Source organism: Otolemur garnettii, unplaced genomic scaffold (assembly GCF_000181295.1).
Source record: "Otolemur garnettii isolate 467f Iridium unplaced genomic scaffold, OtoGar3 scaffold00167, whole genome shotgun sequence".
Lineage (NCBI taxonomy): Eukaryota > Metazoa > Chordata > Mammalia > Primates > Galagidae > Otolemur > Otolemur garnettii.
The window spans coordinates 1,896,499-1,915,325 of record NW_003852562.1 but is presented as its reverse complement, the minus strand read 5'-3'; the positions used below and the strand labels follow the sequence as shown (position 1 = coordinate 1,915,325).

Sequence of the window (18,827 nt, the reverse complement as noted above, 5' to 3'; positions counted from 1 at the left end):
GTAATAATTGGATAGCCACATACAGAAGATTGAAGCAGGACCCATATCTCTCAACCACTCATAAAAATTAATTCAAGATGAATAAAAGACTTAAATGTAAGGCATGAAACCATAAAAATTATAGAGAAATTTAAAAAAAACTCTTTTAGACATCAGTGTAGAAATAGAATTTATGAGGAAGACCCCAATGGCAATCATGACAAGAATAGAAATAAATAAATGGGACTTTATTAAATGTAAAAGGCTTCTGCACAGCTAGATAAATAATCAATAGAGCAGTTAGACAGCACACAGAATGGGAGGAAATATTCTCAGGCTATACATCCAATAAAGGGATTAAAAACCAGAATCTCCAAAGGACTCAAGGAAATCAGCAAGGAAAAATCAACCCCATTAAAAATTGGCCAAAAGACATGATCAGAAGCTTTTCAAAGACAAAGAAGGTAGAAAAATGGCCAATAAACATATGAAAAAAAGGCCCAAAGTCACTAATTATTAAAGAAATGCCAATTAAAATCACATTGAAAATCACCTTACCCCAGTTAGAATGGTTTTTATGAAAAAGTTCCAACATAATAGATTCTGGTGTGGACACAGAAAGAAAATAATGCTTATACACGGTTAATACAACCTCTATGAAAAATAGTATGGAGAGTTCTCAAAGAACTAAAGGTAGGCTTACCATTTGATCCATCAATCCCACTAATGGGTACTCGAACAAGCAGAATTTATTTCTACAAAAAGACACTTGCATGGGAATGTTTAATGCAGCCCAATTCACAATTGCACATATGTAAAATCAAACCAGTATCTATCATTTCATAAGTGGATTAACAAGATGTGGTACATGTAGACTATGGAGTACTACTCAACCACAAAGAAAGATGAATTAAGGCCTTTTGCAACAATTTGGATGGAACTAGAGACCATTATCCTAAGTGAAATCTCTAAATAATGGAAAAACCAATACCACATGTACCTGCTTTTAAACTGCAGCTAACTGGTGAGCACACATGTCCACAGAGAGAAGTGAAACTCCGTGGAAATTAAGCAGTGGGGAAGGAGATGGGGGATGAGTATAAACCTCCCTAAAAGGTACAGTGAACAATCTCTGGGTGATAGACACACTTACAACCCTGACCAAAGCATAACAAAATCAGTGCATGTAAACAAAACAGTTATACCCCCATAATATTTTGAAATTAAAAAAATAACCCAATCGGACATTGTATTTGCTATTTATTTCTTCAGAGCTCTGATACTTTGTTAACTCTTAACCCATAAACCCTACTATATTTGTACAATTTATGCAGTGTTTTTTACTTATCCTTACCAAATTCATTTTAATTTATTTTTTCCGGTGCTTATACTTGATCATCAATAACATTTTGTGACCTGGATCAACAGTGTCATAATAACAGAAGAAAATGTCATTGTTAGTCCTTATCAGAGCCTTGATAAATTTAGTACTAGTCCTTAAATTTAGTCCTATAAATTTAGTACTAGTCCTTATCAGAGCCTTGATAAGTTTAAAAACTACTTTGAAGAATAAAGGAAAGAACAAGAAGCAAGATGAAACAGTCATTTGCTCTGCTCACCGGTATTTCTGTTTCTTCTTCTTTCAGACATCCAATAGGATTGCATCATACTGCCCCCTTGAAGTTGGTACTGAACATGTGACTTGTGCAGGTCAATGAGATGCAACAAGTGGCACAGGCCACATTCAACTGAAAGCTTCAGGAGGTAGTGTGTGGTTTTCCAGGCCCTCCCTGCCTCTGCCACAGGGACAGGCAATGTTCACGATACTGGTTGCTCTGCCTCGGTGAGTTAGGGAGTGAGGGGAAAAGGTGCAGAGCTCCCACTTGACTGTGACTGATGCAGGAAGCAAAGCTTATTTGTTATGAGCCACTAAAATGTGGGTTTTTGTTTTTGTTTTTTTAGTGCACTATAATTTGGCCTATCCTGACTCACACAGGGACTAGAAGACTCAGTGAAATAATACAATTCTGAGAATAATTTATGAAAGAAAGAAAATCCAATTTTGAAGACATTTTCAGGGCAAAAGTATCACATTCAATCACAAAAGAAATAACTTCCACCCAAGAGCTCTTGCCTCTCAATAGATTTGGCAGAGACTTAATGCCAAGAAGGGAATCTGGCTAATGCCTCAATAGAAATGCAGTTCCTTCTCCCCTGTACCCCCTTCCCACCTCTAGCTCCCTTCTTAGCATTTCCCCTCTCTACCCAAATGTCCGTATCTTCTTTGTTATAGGGCATCTGACCTTGATTTTGTTATTACTTTTTCTATGTTATTATTTTTCATTCTGTATGAAAAAATAACATTTCATTATAATCAATGGAATCATCCAGATTTACCTCCCAGGAATAAAGGAACCTTTCTGGGTGCTCAGCTTTCCTCTCAGGATGCTCAGCCAGTCCATCACTGTGCAACTTCAGACTGAAGCTCCTCCTCCCTGGCTGTATGTGTGGCATCCCCCTTCCTCATCCTTTCTTTTCATGGCATTGTTTCTGTGCTTTTCAAGGACTTTTTGGTACTTGGCCTTCATTGCTTATCCTATAAGAGAAAATACTTATCTATACTCTGAAGTTTTGTTTAAGAGATAAAACAGAACCCAGTATGCAAACAGTAAAAAGTTAGATGGGCCTGAGCACGCTCATCTGCCATATGAAATGCCAGACAATGACAGAGCCATGCATATGACAGCATCGAGAGAGGAAAATGTCATGAGCCAATTTGCTCAGCCAAATTGTTGTTCGTGCACAAAACCCAATAAAGATAGTCTCCCTGTCATGTAACTTCATGCAGAAAACTTAACGTGATTCATTTGACCTAAAAGTGAACAAAAAATTAAGACTCTCCCAATGGGAAATGTTATGTAGACTACAAACTATTTGAAAAGAGTTAAATCTCAGTAAGTTTCATAAGTATGGTTGTGGGTTATAAAAAAATGTAAACAAAACAATTTTTCTTGAATACCAGACATGGTACCAAATGTGTTCTTTGCTTCTACATCTCACATAAGGCTAGCAAAGACCAGGGACTGGCTGGGATGGGGACAAGCTATAAATTTCTCCTTGTACACACGGGGACCTAAAAGATACTGTTTCCTTCTCAACTTTTCACATTCAGAAAAGTAATGGAGGTGGATTGCTGGGTTTTATTTCTTTGGCTTATCAGCAATAACACTTGAAACATTGACTTGTATAATGTGAAACTTACAGAGTGGATGTGATACATAAAGAAATTTTGTTTCAAACCCACGTTCTTCTGACTTCTGAGTATTTCTCTATAGAGAGTAAACTGTAAGGTGGCAGGGCCCCCACAGCTTGGGAGAGTGTCTAAGGGATGAACTCCCCTCTACTGACCCTCCTCAACAGATGACAACATATTTTCTCTGAGCTTCAACTTTTAACCTAGCAGAAGAAAAACATATTTTTCCTTAAAACTTTAGCTTTTAACTTCACAGCTGCTTCAAAGCAGTCACGTACATCTTCCAGCTAATCTTGTAGATATGTAGAATTGCCCATATTTTAGAGGTCACACAGTAATAATAGATTATGTTTACCTGGGAATTTGTGCCTGTTTCTCTTCTCATGATTAAGTTGAAAATGTGTCTTACTTCCTTGAAAAACAGCTTTGTACGGCCTCCTTAAAAAAAGCTGTTTGGGCACTGAGATGCTGGCGAGAGAGAAAGATACCCCAGTCCTCCTGATCCCATCTTTGCCTCTCCATTCCTCCTCTGTCTCCCATGTTTTTGTCTTTCGTGTTTTATTCCATCTATTTTATTTCATCATTTCCCACCAATCCCACTCTGGTTCATTTACTTTTTGCACTGGTTCACGAAATTTCTTAATCTTCCTTATGGCCCCTTCCCTGTCTTAGAACTAATTTTCTCTCCTGAATCTTTGGCTACAGAGTCAGCCGTAGCCACATTCTGTGCTTTTTTTTTTTCCCATTCACCTGAGGAAATAATGTTTCTGCCTATAAGGTCTCCTCCTCTGCCTTTGCTTCCCAGCTGCCAACCTTCTTCCTGAGGTTTGCATGAACATGTTTAAAAATCCTCCGAGAACACAAGGACCCAGCACCCTGCAATATCTCTACTTCTCCCAGGCACTTAATCCAGAACCGTAACAAGCAATATTCCACTCACCTGTTTCTACCCCTGTTTCCTACACTTCCCAAGTTGCTCTGATGTCTAGCTCTTGATATAATGCAAGGTCCTTAAAAGGAATCCTTCTAACAGTTAGCACTCCCCAGCCTGGTCTCCTCACACTCATAAAAGCAAACTAACAATAATAATAATGAAGAAGAAGATGAAGGATGAACAATACCAGCCAAAGGATGCCCACAGCAGCAAGTGAGTGAACATGCTGGCGGTATTTTCCACTTGGATTATAGCGTCTGTTTGCCGAGACCTTTATTTCTCTCAGGCCTATTGCCTGGAGGTATGTGCTAATTTGCCAAGCTGCTTTAATATTTAGTGGGGAGCCACAGCTGGCCAATAATTTTTAATAGCTTGTTCTCTATTGATTTCAACCCAGACATTAAAGCACCTAATAAAAATTTTAAAAAGATAGGTGAAAGGACATAAGGACAAGAGAAAGTTAATAGCTTTGTCCACCTCCATTGAAAGGAACAAGAGGATTATTTCAACTTCTATGCAGAGTTTGCATAATAAGACAATGGCTGACGGCATCATCTTTCTTTCAGTAATTTTTTTTAGATTACCTTCAAAAATATATAAGTTCTTTTACTTATGGTTGTATTCCTCGGCAACCTGTAATTTATGATGAGGCATAGAAGAGTCTGTTTATACCTTCAAAAGCGTTGTGGACCCAGCAATGAAGTTCATTTTCTACACGTGAATGACATTTCAAATGTCCACCCAAGGCAGCCCTAGAACCTCTGCCTAATAGGGCACTAGAAGTACAGAAACACATGGGGGCGTGCACTGTAGTTCCAGGTGCTTCCGAAGTCCGGGCCTCAGACTGTAAGAAGGGCCAAGTTCTTCTTCTTCCCTAGAGTTGACTTGGAGAACAAGGGAGATGACCATCCTAACTGGTATGTATCGTTTTAGAAGGAAAGGAGCTATTCTGAAACAACCTTTAAGCTTAGCCTAGAAAACAAGTACCATGAAAGGATTTCTTGAGGACTGTGAATGTGGCTTCTTACAAAAAAAAAAAAAAAAAAAAGAAAATTGATTTTGATTAAGTAGTAAGCCACAAACTCCCCATAAGTTCTGTAATTTAAGCCTGAACTATAGTAATTCACTCTCTCTTTATATTCTCACATCTGTTTAAGTTAGAACAAAACCTAAAGAGTGATTTTTCTTGGATGAAATATCAGAAGGCCGAGGAAAACAGAATTATTATGGACATTTAAACCAGGACTATGCTGGAAAGGGGCAATATTCAAAGAGAGATGTGTGTCCTTGGTAGCTATGCCAAGGTACAGTACCCTATTTTCTCTGAAAGATGATTTGGGAAAGCTCAAAAGTGGTACAGTGAGAGGATTTTTTTCAACATTGAAGCAATATTTAACAGGCTACCATAAACTCATATGTTCAGAGAAATGGATACATTGCACAGGAGTGTTGCACACTTTCTGGGACAAGGACACACCTATAACTCTGACTTTATCTGCACAAAAGCAAACTACGTGTATACAGCCATGACAGTTTGATTTTTTTTTTTAAGAGACAGAGTCTCACTTTGTCACCCTTTGTAGAGAGCTGTGACATTACAGCTCACAGCAACCTCCAGCCCTTGGGCTTAGGTGATTCTCTTGCCTTAGCCTCCCAAGTAGCTGGGACTACAGGTGCCCACCATAACGTCTGGCTATTTTTTTGTTGCAGTTTGATCAGGGCCGAGTTTGAACCCACCACCCTGTACATGGGGCCAGTACCACAGGCGCCACCCAACAATGTGAAATTTTTTTTAAAAAGGAAGCACACTCAATTTCCTTTACTTAGCAACCACACTTTTATGGAGATCCTAGATAAAGTACAGTGCTAGGTAGCATGGGAGATGAAGGAAAAACAGGACATAATTTTTTTCCCAAAGATAATTATAATTTAGCCATAAAACAAGCCTTGATCATACCATGGTAGGGTGAAATACCACCCACATTTTCTAGGGCTTCCTGGGATGAGGGATTTTCAGAGTTCAAACTAAGACAATCTCAGGAAAACTGGGATGAGTTGGCCACTCAAGCACAAATCTTGAAGACAGATGACTCTAAGTTTAAATTAAATTCTGCTACTTCTGCCTCTGAGACAATGGGCAGGTGAATTAAAATTGCTCTGTGTCTTTTCTGCTTTATCTGAAAAGAGGTTTACTAGATGATAAAGATAGTGTATTAAGTCACCTCAAGCACACAATTGTTATTCTATTTTTACATGCTAACGCAGTGGTGTACACAGAAGAGTTTCCAAGGGTTTTAGAAAAGGGAAATAGTCACTGTAGTTTCAGATGGAAAAGAAAGATTCATAATTAGGGTGACCATATCCTTGCTCTTCCAAGCTGGGATTCTTTGGAATGAGAAAGGGGGATCTCCCAATATGTTTGTGAGAGAATGAGTATAAACTCTGTCTGTTCCAGACCAACCAGCGAGTTTCATGGTCAGTGAGTCTTGACTGAAGCTCTGAAGACAGCCTCGAACTAGGTGGCAGGAAAGTAAATGAGAAGCAAAGCCCAGGTTCTACAGGGCATTTTTAGGAGCTATGCTTAGAAAAGCCAATCAGTCCGTGTTAAAAGATTCTTAAGTGACAAATTAATAAATTTTGTCCTGTCTCTAAGATAATGAGGAAAGTCTAATACAAGAAGCATTCCCATGTTCTAAAATAATTTCTCTTTCCCCCCATATTTCCTAGTCACTTCCCCCACAATTTATTATTCTTTGATGCCAAACTCCCTTTCTTAAGTCTAATCATTTCTTTGCATTTCATGTCTTTTCTGTGAACTTTATGCACATAAATGTTAATAAAAATTGTGTGCCTTTTCTCCTGTTAATCGGTCTTTTATTAGTTTAATTTGCAGGCCCTGGGGCACTTAGCATAATAGTGTAGAAGAAAAGTTTTTCTCCCCAACCATGAGGAAAAAGTCAAAGAAACTCTAATTTATTTACCTTCAAATCTCTTGCCCTTTCAAATATATTGCCCTGGAGATACCTCTAGATTACACTTTTTGGTAGAGGCAAGAAATGTTTTCAGAGACTGAATACCACTGAAATCACAGGAGACAAGCTTTGTCGGGGGGGATGAGAGGGATGGGATGGGAAATAAGGCAGTTTTCGACTCCAGCAAGATTATTCTAAACGTTTTGCCACATGATTTCTCCACAGGTAAATCCTTGAGAGTGAAAAAATTTGCTGACAGAGAAATAAATGAATCATTAAAAAAATAAAATTCTCTTAATTGTACCCCTTCTGTGAACGTTTTCTTTCTTCTTTTTTCTTTCTGATACAGCTATGCACACATCACACACAAAATGGAAAGATCATATCTTTGACTCTTGGTTCAGCTTGATAAAAAGTAATATTGAAATAGAGACTCATAGTAAAGTATATTAAAATGTTATCCTGCCCTCCACATCACCCACTTGCAAACAAAACAAAACAAAACTTCAATTAAACTCTAAATGAATTGATGACCAGCGCCAGTCTCTACAGAACAGTGTGGGGAATCAATTAAAACAGACGCTAAAAAATGTCTCAGGACATAATTGATAACACAATGAGACAAGAAAAGAATTACAAGTATGAAGTTAAATCCAAAACTCAGAGAAAATGCAGAGGCTTCTCCCATAGGGCCAATCTGGACAGCTATTAGTGTTTCAGGAAGGGAGAACCAGAGAATAATTGTTGTTTGTTTATTCTTGACAGTTTAAAAAGATAATTTCTTTTGAGGGAAAATTTCTGTTTTCTACTTAGAAATTTCTTAGACTGTTCCAAGAAAGTCTTTTTGGCTCTTTCTTGAACTTTGGAAATGGATTTTTGCATAAACTTGTATAATGTGCTTACTTAACTGTTTTGATAGTTTATCATTCCTCAAATTCAGAGGTTTAGAAATATCACTGGATACAAAACACTTTCAGGAAAAGAAAAAAATAATCAATTTTGCAAAGAGTAGATGCAAGTTCAATGAATAAAAGGCAAGGATTATGTCCACAGTGGTTCCTGATTTGGACAATCGCTATTTTCACGGTTACGGCCTGTTTATTACAGATGGGATTTTTTTTATAAAATGTTTAAATGTTAAATTTTTTTGAGTTATAGCCCTATTGATTTAAGCCTTTAAATCTGGTTAAGCACTAGTTGCCAGATTTTTTAGTGCATTATCCACTAAGCCACATGTAGTGCTAAGAAAACCTTAATTCCTATTAAAATTTTAAAACTTGGTAAGAAGAATTTAGCTTTTGCACAAGAACACAATAAGCTGTTGTTTCAATTGCAATAGCAAAGGTTTTATAATCCATAACATGAAAATTAAAATTAAAATGTATTTGATAGTAACACTATATATTATTTCAATTCTTAAAGAACTTTACGGGATCATTGGGGATATTTCAGGGAAAATAACTCAGTAAGAACAGATAACCTACAAGACATTGATCTAAAATTTTCAGGTAGAATTATGGTACCCCATTAAAATCTGTAATCTCTTGTTAATGAAGTTTAAAAAGACAGCACATTTATTGCAGGGGAGCTGTGGGGAAAGGAGGAAGTAATTATCAAAATCTATGCAGCAAATCATTATTCTACTCCATTCCTTATGCATTTAAACTGTCTGTCTCCACCACATGAGTCTTTTGTAATAAAAACGAAAGATCTTGATTGCCTACTTAACGAAAATTTAGATGCAGTCCACAGCTAGTTTGAAGGGAAGAAAAATCTTAAATTTTATTACCATAGCTCCCAGATTACTTAATGGCAGAAGGGTTAAAATTCCAAATACACTTTGGTCTTGTTAACACAATTGATTCTGACTCCTCAAAGACAGCCCCTCCTTTTTGTACCAGGCATCTAGGTAGTAAAACAAGGTAAAGTCAGTGACAAATACAGCATAGCAAGAAGTGTCTAAATGGCCTTCATTGACTTTTCTTTTTCAATGCTTTTTACTTTCTTTTTTTTTGAGACAGAGTCTCACTCTGTCACCCTGGGTAGAGTGCCCTGGTGTCATAGCTCACACCAACCTCAAACTCCTGGGCTTAAGAGATTCTCTGGCCTCAGCCTTCTAAGTAGCTGGGACTACAGGAGTCTGCCACAATGCCTGCTAAATTTTTTTTTTAAGTTATTTTTAATCATAATAAAACAAGCATTTAAGTGCTTACTACCTACTAAGCACTTTATAAGCACTATCATATTTAAGCCTGACAATAGTTTTCTGTGTTATCAATTAATATTTTACTCATTACGCATGTGAAAACTTCATAATCCAAAAGTAGTTGTTTTTTCAAGGTAATTCTACTGGTAAATAGTGTACTATGGCTTTAAACCCAGACTCAGTTGACACCTGTGTGTGTGGTTTATCCCTGAGCAAAACTGGAATCATCAAAACACCTGACAAATTTCTTCTACAAAGTCAGAAAACTTCTTAAACTGAACATGCTATTTCACTAACACTTTTTATTTCAATATTGCCTATAAATGATGACCCTGCCAGTAGGATGTGTCAGAAGTTTATCATCTGCTCTGCTTTTTAACAGAATGAGACTCTTGAAATATGTCTATATATTTGATGTTTATCACACCTGTTGCAATTTTATGATCTATGTGGGGGAAAAATGTCCCATACCTTCCCTCTGGATGACTAGTCAACCCACAGTATCTCTTCTAAATAATATTTCTATCTTAAAAAGCACAAAAATCTAAAGGCATTTCTTTACTTTTCAAATTTTTATTTTGTTTTTAAAAGATGCATAATAATTCTACTAATTTATGGGGGACACTGTGATGTTTTGATACATGTACATACTGTGTAATGATTAAATCAGGGTGACTAACCACCTCAAACACTGGTCACTTCTTTGTGGTGAGGACACTCAAAATCCTCTCTCTTCTAGCTTTCAGTCAAGGACAGCCCACATACAGAACAGTTGTCCCATAAGATTATAAGGGAACTGAAAAAAATTCCTGTCACCTTGAAGATCCTGACCCTGCATAGGCCTAGGATGATGTGTGTGTTTGTGTCTTCATTTTTAACAACAACAAAAAAGGTTAAAATGTTTAAAAAAATGTTTAAAAATAGAAAAAAGCTTATGGACTAAGGACGTAAAGAAAGATATTTTTTTTGGTAGCTGGGCATTGTGGTGGGTGCCTGTAGTCCTAGCTCCTTCAGAGGCTGAGGCAAGAGAATCACTTAAGCCCAAGAGTTTGACATTGCTGTGGGCTGTGACGCCACGGCACTCCACCCAGGGCTTGAGACTCTGTCTCAAAAAAAGAAAAAAGAAAATATTTTTGGCCTCAACACCTATAGCTCAGTGAGTAGGGTCCTGGCCATATACACCAGGACTGGCAGGTTGGAACCCAGCCCAGGCCTGTTAAATAACAATGACAACAACAACTGTGTGTATATATATATATATATCCCACTTGTTCTTTTCTATCTATTCATCCCCTAGTGGGCACTCAGGTAGATTTCATATCTTGACTAGGGAGTATAGATATTTCTTCAACATATTGATTTCATTTCCTTTGAAAATATATCCAGATTACTGGATTATATGGTAGCTTTATTTTTAATATTTTGAGGAACCTCCATTCTGTTGTCCATAGTGGCTGTATTAACTTACATTCCCATCAAAAGTGTATAAGAATTCCCCTTTTCCAACATCCTGACCAGAGTTTGTAATTTTTTGTTTTCTTGATGACAGCTGTTCTAACAGAGGTGAGATGGTGTCTCATTATGGTTTTCATTTGCATTTCCCTCACGATGTCAAGCATTTTCTCATATACACGTTGGCCATTTATTTGTATGTATTTAGATCTTTTGCCTAATTTCTAATCAAATTATTTGGTCTTCATTGCTTTACCATGTGGTTTGACTTCTTTATATAATCGGAATATTAACTCCTAGTCGAATACACAATTTGTGAATATTTCCTCAAATTCTATAGGTTGTTTCTTTACTCTGTTGACTGTTTTCTTTGGTGGGTACAAGCTTTGTAGTTTGTTATAACCCCATTTGTCCATTTTTGTTTTTATTGTCTGTTGCTTTTGACATATTATCAAAAAAATCCTCACCCACACCAATATCATGAAGCATTTTCCCAATGTTTTCTTCTGATACTTTTTCATAGTTTCAGGACTTTCATTTAAGTCTTTAATCCATTTTGAGTTGTTTTTTGGTGGTGGTGAGAGATAGGGGTCCAGTTTCATTCTTTGGCATGGGACTACACAGTTCTGCCAGCGCCATTTGTGAAGCGACTGTCCTTCCTTCACTATCCCAGACCAGATGAGGCATTCTCACCTCTGTGCCAACTTAGCACTTAGCCCTCACTGCGTTCAGAAAACAAGCCACACTGCAGATGTATCATCGCCTATGCTACACCATACTCCACGGCTATCTTAGTTTTCAATGAATCTGTTGGTGAACACAAGGAAATCTATATCTCAATCTTTTCTTTTTCTAAAACATGTTGCAACAGCTGATTATTAGTGTTGTGATTTTCTCCTCATGAATATGTCCAAATTATTGTTTTTAAAAGAAATGACCATACCTTTAGCTTCATAAATGGAAAAAAAAAATAACTACAATTTATCACAAAATCACAAAGTAGCTGAAGCCTCTAGTTTAAAAAAAGACCTGAGTAACAGGGAACACACATTCCTATCCAGGGTTGCAGGCTCCTCTACAGGCTCCTCTGCACTGTCAAACATCTCAGGGAATGCTAACGATTGAGGAAATGCAAAATTAATATTTAGTCTTTTGGAAACTAATTTTGTGAATAATTTCATTATAATAGCCTAAAACTATGGTTATAAATGAGGAACTGCTTTGGAAATTAATCATTTGGTTGCTGAGACAAAAAGTGATTAACTCCATATCATCAATTAAAATATTATAGGGTACCACTAAGCACTTTCCTACAGAATAAATACTAAGTATCTTAAAGACTGTAAATTATATAAATCCTAAAAACCTAAAATGAAAAGGACTTTAAAGACTATAAGCAAACTTGTTTTCCCTTAAGGGAGACCATAAAGGCCTTTTAGAAGATGAAAGATTCATATTGCACCACTTTCTGAAATTCTTATAAATCACTCAGTCTTACTGAAATGCACAATTACTAATTACATAAATAGAACATTCTCAGATATATATGTACAGGTGTGTGTGATGATTTTTACTTTTTTTGGCACCGATGTAACCAGAACTTTAAACCTTGTTATATAAAAAAATAAACAGGTTTGTGAACTTAGCCAGCTTCCCTACTGCCTTACAGCTGTGAAGTAAAGGAGAGGAGAGGGTAGAGTGGACATTCCAGGACTCAAAGGCTCACTGTAGAACCAGTCAGAAAACTCCAGAAACTAGAATCCTATCTGACGATGCTCTTGGGAGATTCTGAGGATGGAAGGCAGCTATTTTGCGCCTAAACAATTTCTAGTACTGAAGAACTGGGAAGGGCACTCAGCCACTAGGGATGCTGCCAGTGCAGTGCTCCAGGAGAGAGTTCACTTTTGCCTTGATAATGACGCCTTCCCCAATATGATTTGCATGTCCCTGAGTGGGCATGTGTCTAATCCCGGTGTCAGCACTTAATTATTGTCCATAGCTAAGGCATGAGAGAAGGATAAGTGAGCGAGTGCATGCATTAAAGGTCAATATATGCTCTACAGCTGAAAGAGGCTGACAACAGGTGACAAGAAGTAGAAAGAAAGCTGGGAGAAGTGACTGAGTGGTTTACTAAGGATCTCCATTATGTCTTTTGGGAGCACACAGGTCATATTTCTTGTCTTGTTTAACACCAGAAGTAGTAGGAACTGTGGCAGGCAGAGCCATGACCTCCTAAAGATTTCAGTGTCTTAATCTCTGGAGCTTGTAAATATGTCTGTCACCTTACATGCCAAAAGAGACTTCATTGATGTGGTAAAGACCTTGAGATTATCCAGAATTTCTGCACAAAGGTAGAGAAGATGGCATGATCCTGGAAGTGTAGCTCACAGGGATGCAGCCTGGGGCCAAGGAGTGGGAGCAGGGCTGGGCAACTGGGGTTTGCCCCAAGAGTGTCTGGAAGGAACACAGCTCTGTTGATACCTTGATTTTAATCCCCAAAGACTCATTGCAGAATTCTGATTTCCAGACCTATAAGATCATAAATTTCCACTGTTTTAAGTTTGTGGTGATTTGTTGGAGTGGCCATGGAAAACTAAATGCAGCACTTTTATTGATTTTTATTTCCATGGCTCTCTTGAATCAAAATACACATTTTCTTTCTGTATGGAGTAATCTTTGCTAGTGCCCTATTTTGTACCATAAAGGTACAAAACATAAGTTAGGATCAGAACATTCTCTTACACATCAGGGAATTTCCTTCAACTCAAAAGACTAGAAATATTTTCAAGTTCTAAATACGGTCATTCAGAAAGTACTGAATGATAATTCCTATGTTATTGAAATCTTGTATCCCACTCCGACCCTCGTCCCCCCATACATACCAAGAGACTTGGCAAAGAACTCTGGCATCATAATGAATGCCAGGTGGGGTGGTGGGGAGGAGGTGGCATAATAACCGTGGAGAGGGCTGGGGTTGTGCAAGGTTATGTGGCATCTGTGCCAAGGAAACCCTATATATAGCCAAAAATTTCTATCAGCCTTACGAAGCTAACCAAGAAGCTGTTGCTAAGTTTTGCTGCCTAAGCAGTATGAAACACAATGATAATGAAATAGAAAACTAAATTAAGAAATTCAGGATGCCCCTTAGTGTACTGCCTGGAAAACCAATGTGCCAATGTGATCTGTAGCCCATTGAGCCTGTTGGGAAATCAAATGGTTGGCTGAATATTTGATCTTGGAATACTGCCACAACTTGGTAGACCAGTTGGCTCCTCTATGTAGTTGGGTCCATCTAAACTTTGAAGGATTCTATCCAAGTGGCTTTTTTTAGTACCCCTGACAGAAAAAGGAGGTCTGCAGGGATTTGAGGGTACCTAATAGTTAGGAAATAATTTTCTCCTAAAGATACTTATGCTTCTCTTCATTTGGGGCTCAGTCCCTGTCAGCCAGTATACTCATTAGCAGACAAGGATCCATGATGACCAAATCTAAGCCAGAGAATTGCTCATGTGTTATCCCAGAAAATGGTTGGGGATTATTCTTAGCACTATGGTCTTGTATACCCAGGGGGAAAGAGGCCAAAAAAAAAAGGTAAATTGAAAAGCCAAGTAGCACTCAGGTCCCAGATGGATAGTTTTATTTTTCTCCTTGTTCTTTTCTTTGAAAGGAGACATCTCCACTGAGATTTCTAACTGTAGGGAAAGTGACTATTGCAGGTCAAAAGGGATATTCCTGATGGTCAAATAACAGTCCTCATGTCTCAGAGTTAGAACATCAAAGGACAGAAGAGAGTGTTGGACTGACTATAAGGCACAGATTCAGTTGGATGGAAATCTTGAGCGGTTTGCAGCAATTTATGTTCCTTGAGGTAGCTGAGTCTACCACACGGGCCGCTCACTTACTGGAACAGCCAAAGCTGTCTATCACAGGTCCATTCTGCACAGGATGCTCTTTTCACCATTGGAGAAAAAGATAGGATTAGGACAGCTCCTCACAGACAGGGATTTGTAGAGTTATATGGCCTTCATTTGAATCCTGGCTCCATTTCTGAGTAGCTGTGTGACTTTGAGCAATTTTTAGTGTCTCCTCATCCATAAAATATTATATCATAGGGATGATTTTCATCTAGTGAGGGCTGCTGTATGTTACTTCCACTGAGTGGCTGAAAATCAAGTAGGGAGAGAAATAGGGATACCTGTGCCTAAATGCTGTGAGGGAGATATATGCACGCATGGAAGCACAGGAGATCTAGCTGGAAGGGTGCTTGAAAAATAATTTATAGAAGGTGGTAAAGAGGCCTGAAATCCAGACAATATCTTGATTTCTCAGATTTAGGGACAAGGACTCCTCTATGCTCATTTAGCCTGAAAGCCCTTATCAGAAGGGCTTTCCCATTCATTCAGCCTAAAGGCACAGAATAACTTTCTAAGGTGCTCTCCCTTGTTTGAAGGTGAATTAGGATTGTAATAGTAAAATAATATACATGCATCCACTTATTCATGTATTCATTGAGCTATTATTTGAGCAGTAGGAGTTGCAAGCCTCAATCACAATGGAGAACTCTGCTGAAATGCTGACTCCAAGCCAAGAGTTCAACTGCCCCTCAGTCCCCAGGCTTTGATGGAGTCAAATGGAATTGATTAGTGTGGATTTCTTTCCCATTTCTCTACTTAAACGTGCTAGTGTAGATCCAATGTCAATCAACATGTACTTCAAACAATAAAATTAGACCAATTTAAGTAGAAAAACTAAGAAACAATTCCCGTGATTATAGTAAAATACAATCTATTTAAGAAGTTAAATTACACTGAGATTCCCTAACTGGATGCTTTCCTTTTGGCCATTTTATTAGACAGCATAATTCAATCTCAAATAAAGGGCCTCCATAGATCAAATGAGAAGTTTGCTGGCAGATTATCAGTTTACATTGCATTCGTGGCGCAGCAATCCTTACGAAATTGTCTGTATATCTATTGCAAATCATTTGAGTGATATTCAAGGCAAATGACTTTTTAATATAGAGAAATACTTTACTGTTTTTCAGAACCTTGAGTTCCTATCTCCATGTAACAATTATGCTGAGGGGCCGGGCATGGTGGCTCACACCTGTAATCCTAGCACTCTGGGAGGTTGAAGCAAGTGGATTTCTTCAGCTCAGGAGTTCAAGACCAGCCTGAGCACAACTGAGATTTCGTCTCTACTAAAAATAGAAAATAACTAGCCAGGCATCAGGATGCCGAGGCATGAAGATTGCTTAAGCCAAAGAATTTGAGGTTGCTGTGAGCTAAGATACCACCATGGCACTCTGACAGAATGAGACTCTGTCTCAAAAAAAAATACACACACACACATTGCATGGAGGGTCAGTTCTACTCACTTCTTCTGTTCTCACTTCCCTTATCATGCATCTCCCAAGAGCATTCCTCAGTAAACATTCTGCAAGCAACTTTAATCTCAAAGTCCAGGAACTCAAACTTAACATGAGTTTGTTGATCAAAGTGATCCCCTTGGGAAGCTTTACCAGAATTTTAATCATTCTGTTCTTGCTCAGAACCTACTGAGAATTTCTTTTGACAGACTGTTTTTTAAACCAAAAGCATGTTTTGAGGGTGATCTACCCCAAAGTGCCAAATCTTTATCACGTGGGGCATATATGTATATATTTTTGGAAACACCCAAAAGCCATTCTACACTGAGTCTGAAGAATAAACTCTGTGATTTAGCCAGATTCTACTATTTAGGATATAAAATTCGGTGCAGTTAAAATGTTTGGGGAATGATTTTCTTTTTTTTTTTTTTTTTTGAGACAGAGCCTCAAGCTGTCCCCCTGGGTAGAGGGCTGTGGCATTACAGCTCACAGCAACCTCCAACTCCTGGGCTCAAGCGAGTCTCTTGCCTCCGCCTCCCAAGTAGCTGGGACCACAGGCGCCCGCCACAACGCCCGGCTATTTTTTGGTTGCAGCCGTCATTGTTGTTTGGCGGGTCCAGGCTGGGGATTCGAACCCGCCACCTTAGGTGTACGTGGCTGGCGCCTTAGCTGGTTGAGCTATAGGCGCCGAGCCGGGAATGATTTTCCTAAATGGTGGTCAAATTGGTTTGAAAGCTATACCTAAAAAATATGTAAAAAATGTTTTGAGCAAAAGGATCATCAGTGAAATAAATGTGTTGCCTCCCAAGACAGTTATTTAGACTGGTAAATCTCATGTCCATGAATACTCCTAAACATGTTGGAATTTTAAGTCTGGGTTCTTGGATGGTCAGGTAAAGAATTAAAAGATAAACACTAAAACAGACAGAGGGCCAAGTAAGCTCCCAGCTAGGACCACTCTCTTACAAGAATAACCCTCTCTTGTAGGAAAAAGCACAGAGGAAAGCTTTAGTTACCACCCTATTGGGCTACTGATCACCTGCCTTCTGAGAAACACCCTTCAAGATACACCAGGGGCTACCCCGGAATGAACCTCTCTTCCAAGCAGACAGGACAACTGGGATGAAACAGAAGAAGACACACCATACATTATAACATTCAGAGTTTATTGAAAGACAAAGAAAAGCTCTAAAGAGGTAAGACAAAGCTCAACAGTAGAGGTGTGGTGGAAAGGTCTTACCACATACGAACTCTGACTTCTTTTATATTCTATAAGTAACACCTATTTTTAGCTTTTACTATCATTATTCCCTAATCTCTACTTTATACCTTAATTACTTCTTATAGGGAGTGGTCAGTGCTAGTGCCATCTGACCTGTGGTTCTGCCCACTTGCCTCCATTCTTAGACAAGTTCTTTCCTAGTCTGAAATGCCAGTTTTCCTTGCTTGCAAGCTCTAAATCTTGTTATGTTAATTTTTAAACTATTTGTTTTCATCAGGGCTGCTTCCTGCTTTTTATTTCAGGGATCCCCTTCACTTCCATTATCTCCATTAAAATACAGGTTATCATTTCATAGTTATACTAAAGTTGCAATTAGGAGACACTAGTTAGGGCCCATTATTCGCCTTACAATTATACTTTCAGGTCCAAAAAGTTCCATGGATAATGGAAACATAATATGTAGGTTGGAGGCTCTGAAGAAATAAGAAGCTCTAAGTAGCATTTGGTATTTTTCTAAGTACAAAAACTGAAGCATATTTATAGGCTAATGGCAGGAATTATGTCTTATTAATCTAAACCATCCTTAGCTTCTAGCCCACTGCCTGATACATAATAAACTATTGTAGAAGTAGCTAAATTATTTAATTATGAGAGAAATGCAAAAGTCAAGCAGGACTTCTGGGCCTTAGCAAGCAAAATAAAAAAAATCCCAGAAATTGTGAATAATAATTATTCTTTATAATCCTACATATAATTCATGTAGCTTATTTCTTATCTCTGTGTGGCTTCCTCTTGGATTTTTTCCCCAAATTCATGTCTCCCCTTACAATTAGCATAACTCTAAAAATGGAAATGGCCTATATGTTTTTTGCAGTGATCTGAGGGGCTGACTTGTCAGCAAGTCTTAGCAGTTGAATAACCCAAAATAAATAAATCAGGCTGAAGTTGTTGAAAGAAGAGGGAAAGGCTGAGGAGTCCCTAGGACCTGGAAACAAAAGAAGAGGAAACAAAGGGAGCCACTCCAGCCTGTGAACAAGCCTCAAGCTTCTCAAAGCAAAAATTCTTAAAACTCACCAAATAGGAAGCACTAAGGTGGTGATAACCAGTGGCGTATGGTGAAGTCCCACAAAAGGAAAGGTTGACATTTTGTGCTATGCAAACCAGGAAGGGCAGAGAGGAATATACATGTCTCCATGAGAGAGAAAAAAAGCTGTGGTTTGGAAGAAAGATGATCAAGGATTGTACAGGAAGCAATGGAGGAAAAAAGTGATCTCAGCAGCAAACATGTGTGCAAAGGCTGATCCTGCGGTAGTCACATTCCAGGTACAGATGATTAACAGAGTTATAGTGGATCTTGCTAGACCAGATCTGCCCGGCCACTGGGGAGGCTACAGGAGTGTACGGAAGTGCATTTTTATGAGGGTTTTCACATCAGGTCTGC

General features: G+C 38.3%; 1 pseudogene; it reads right to left on the bottom strand.

Moving 5' to 3' along the window:
- The window catches only part of LOC100954866, a 144,130-nt pseudogene that overhangs the window by 32,214 nt on the left and 93,089 nt on the right, over positions 1-18,827 (bottom strand).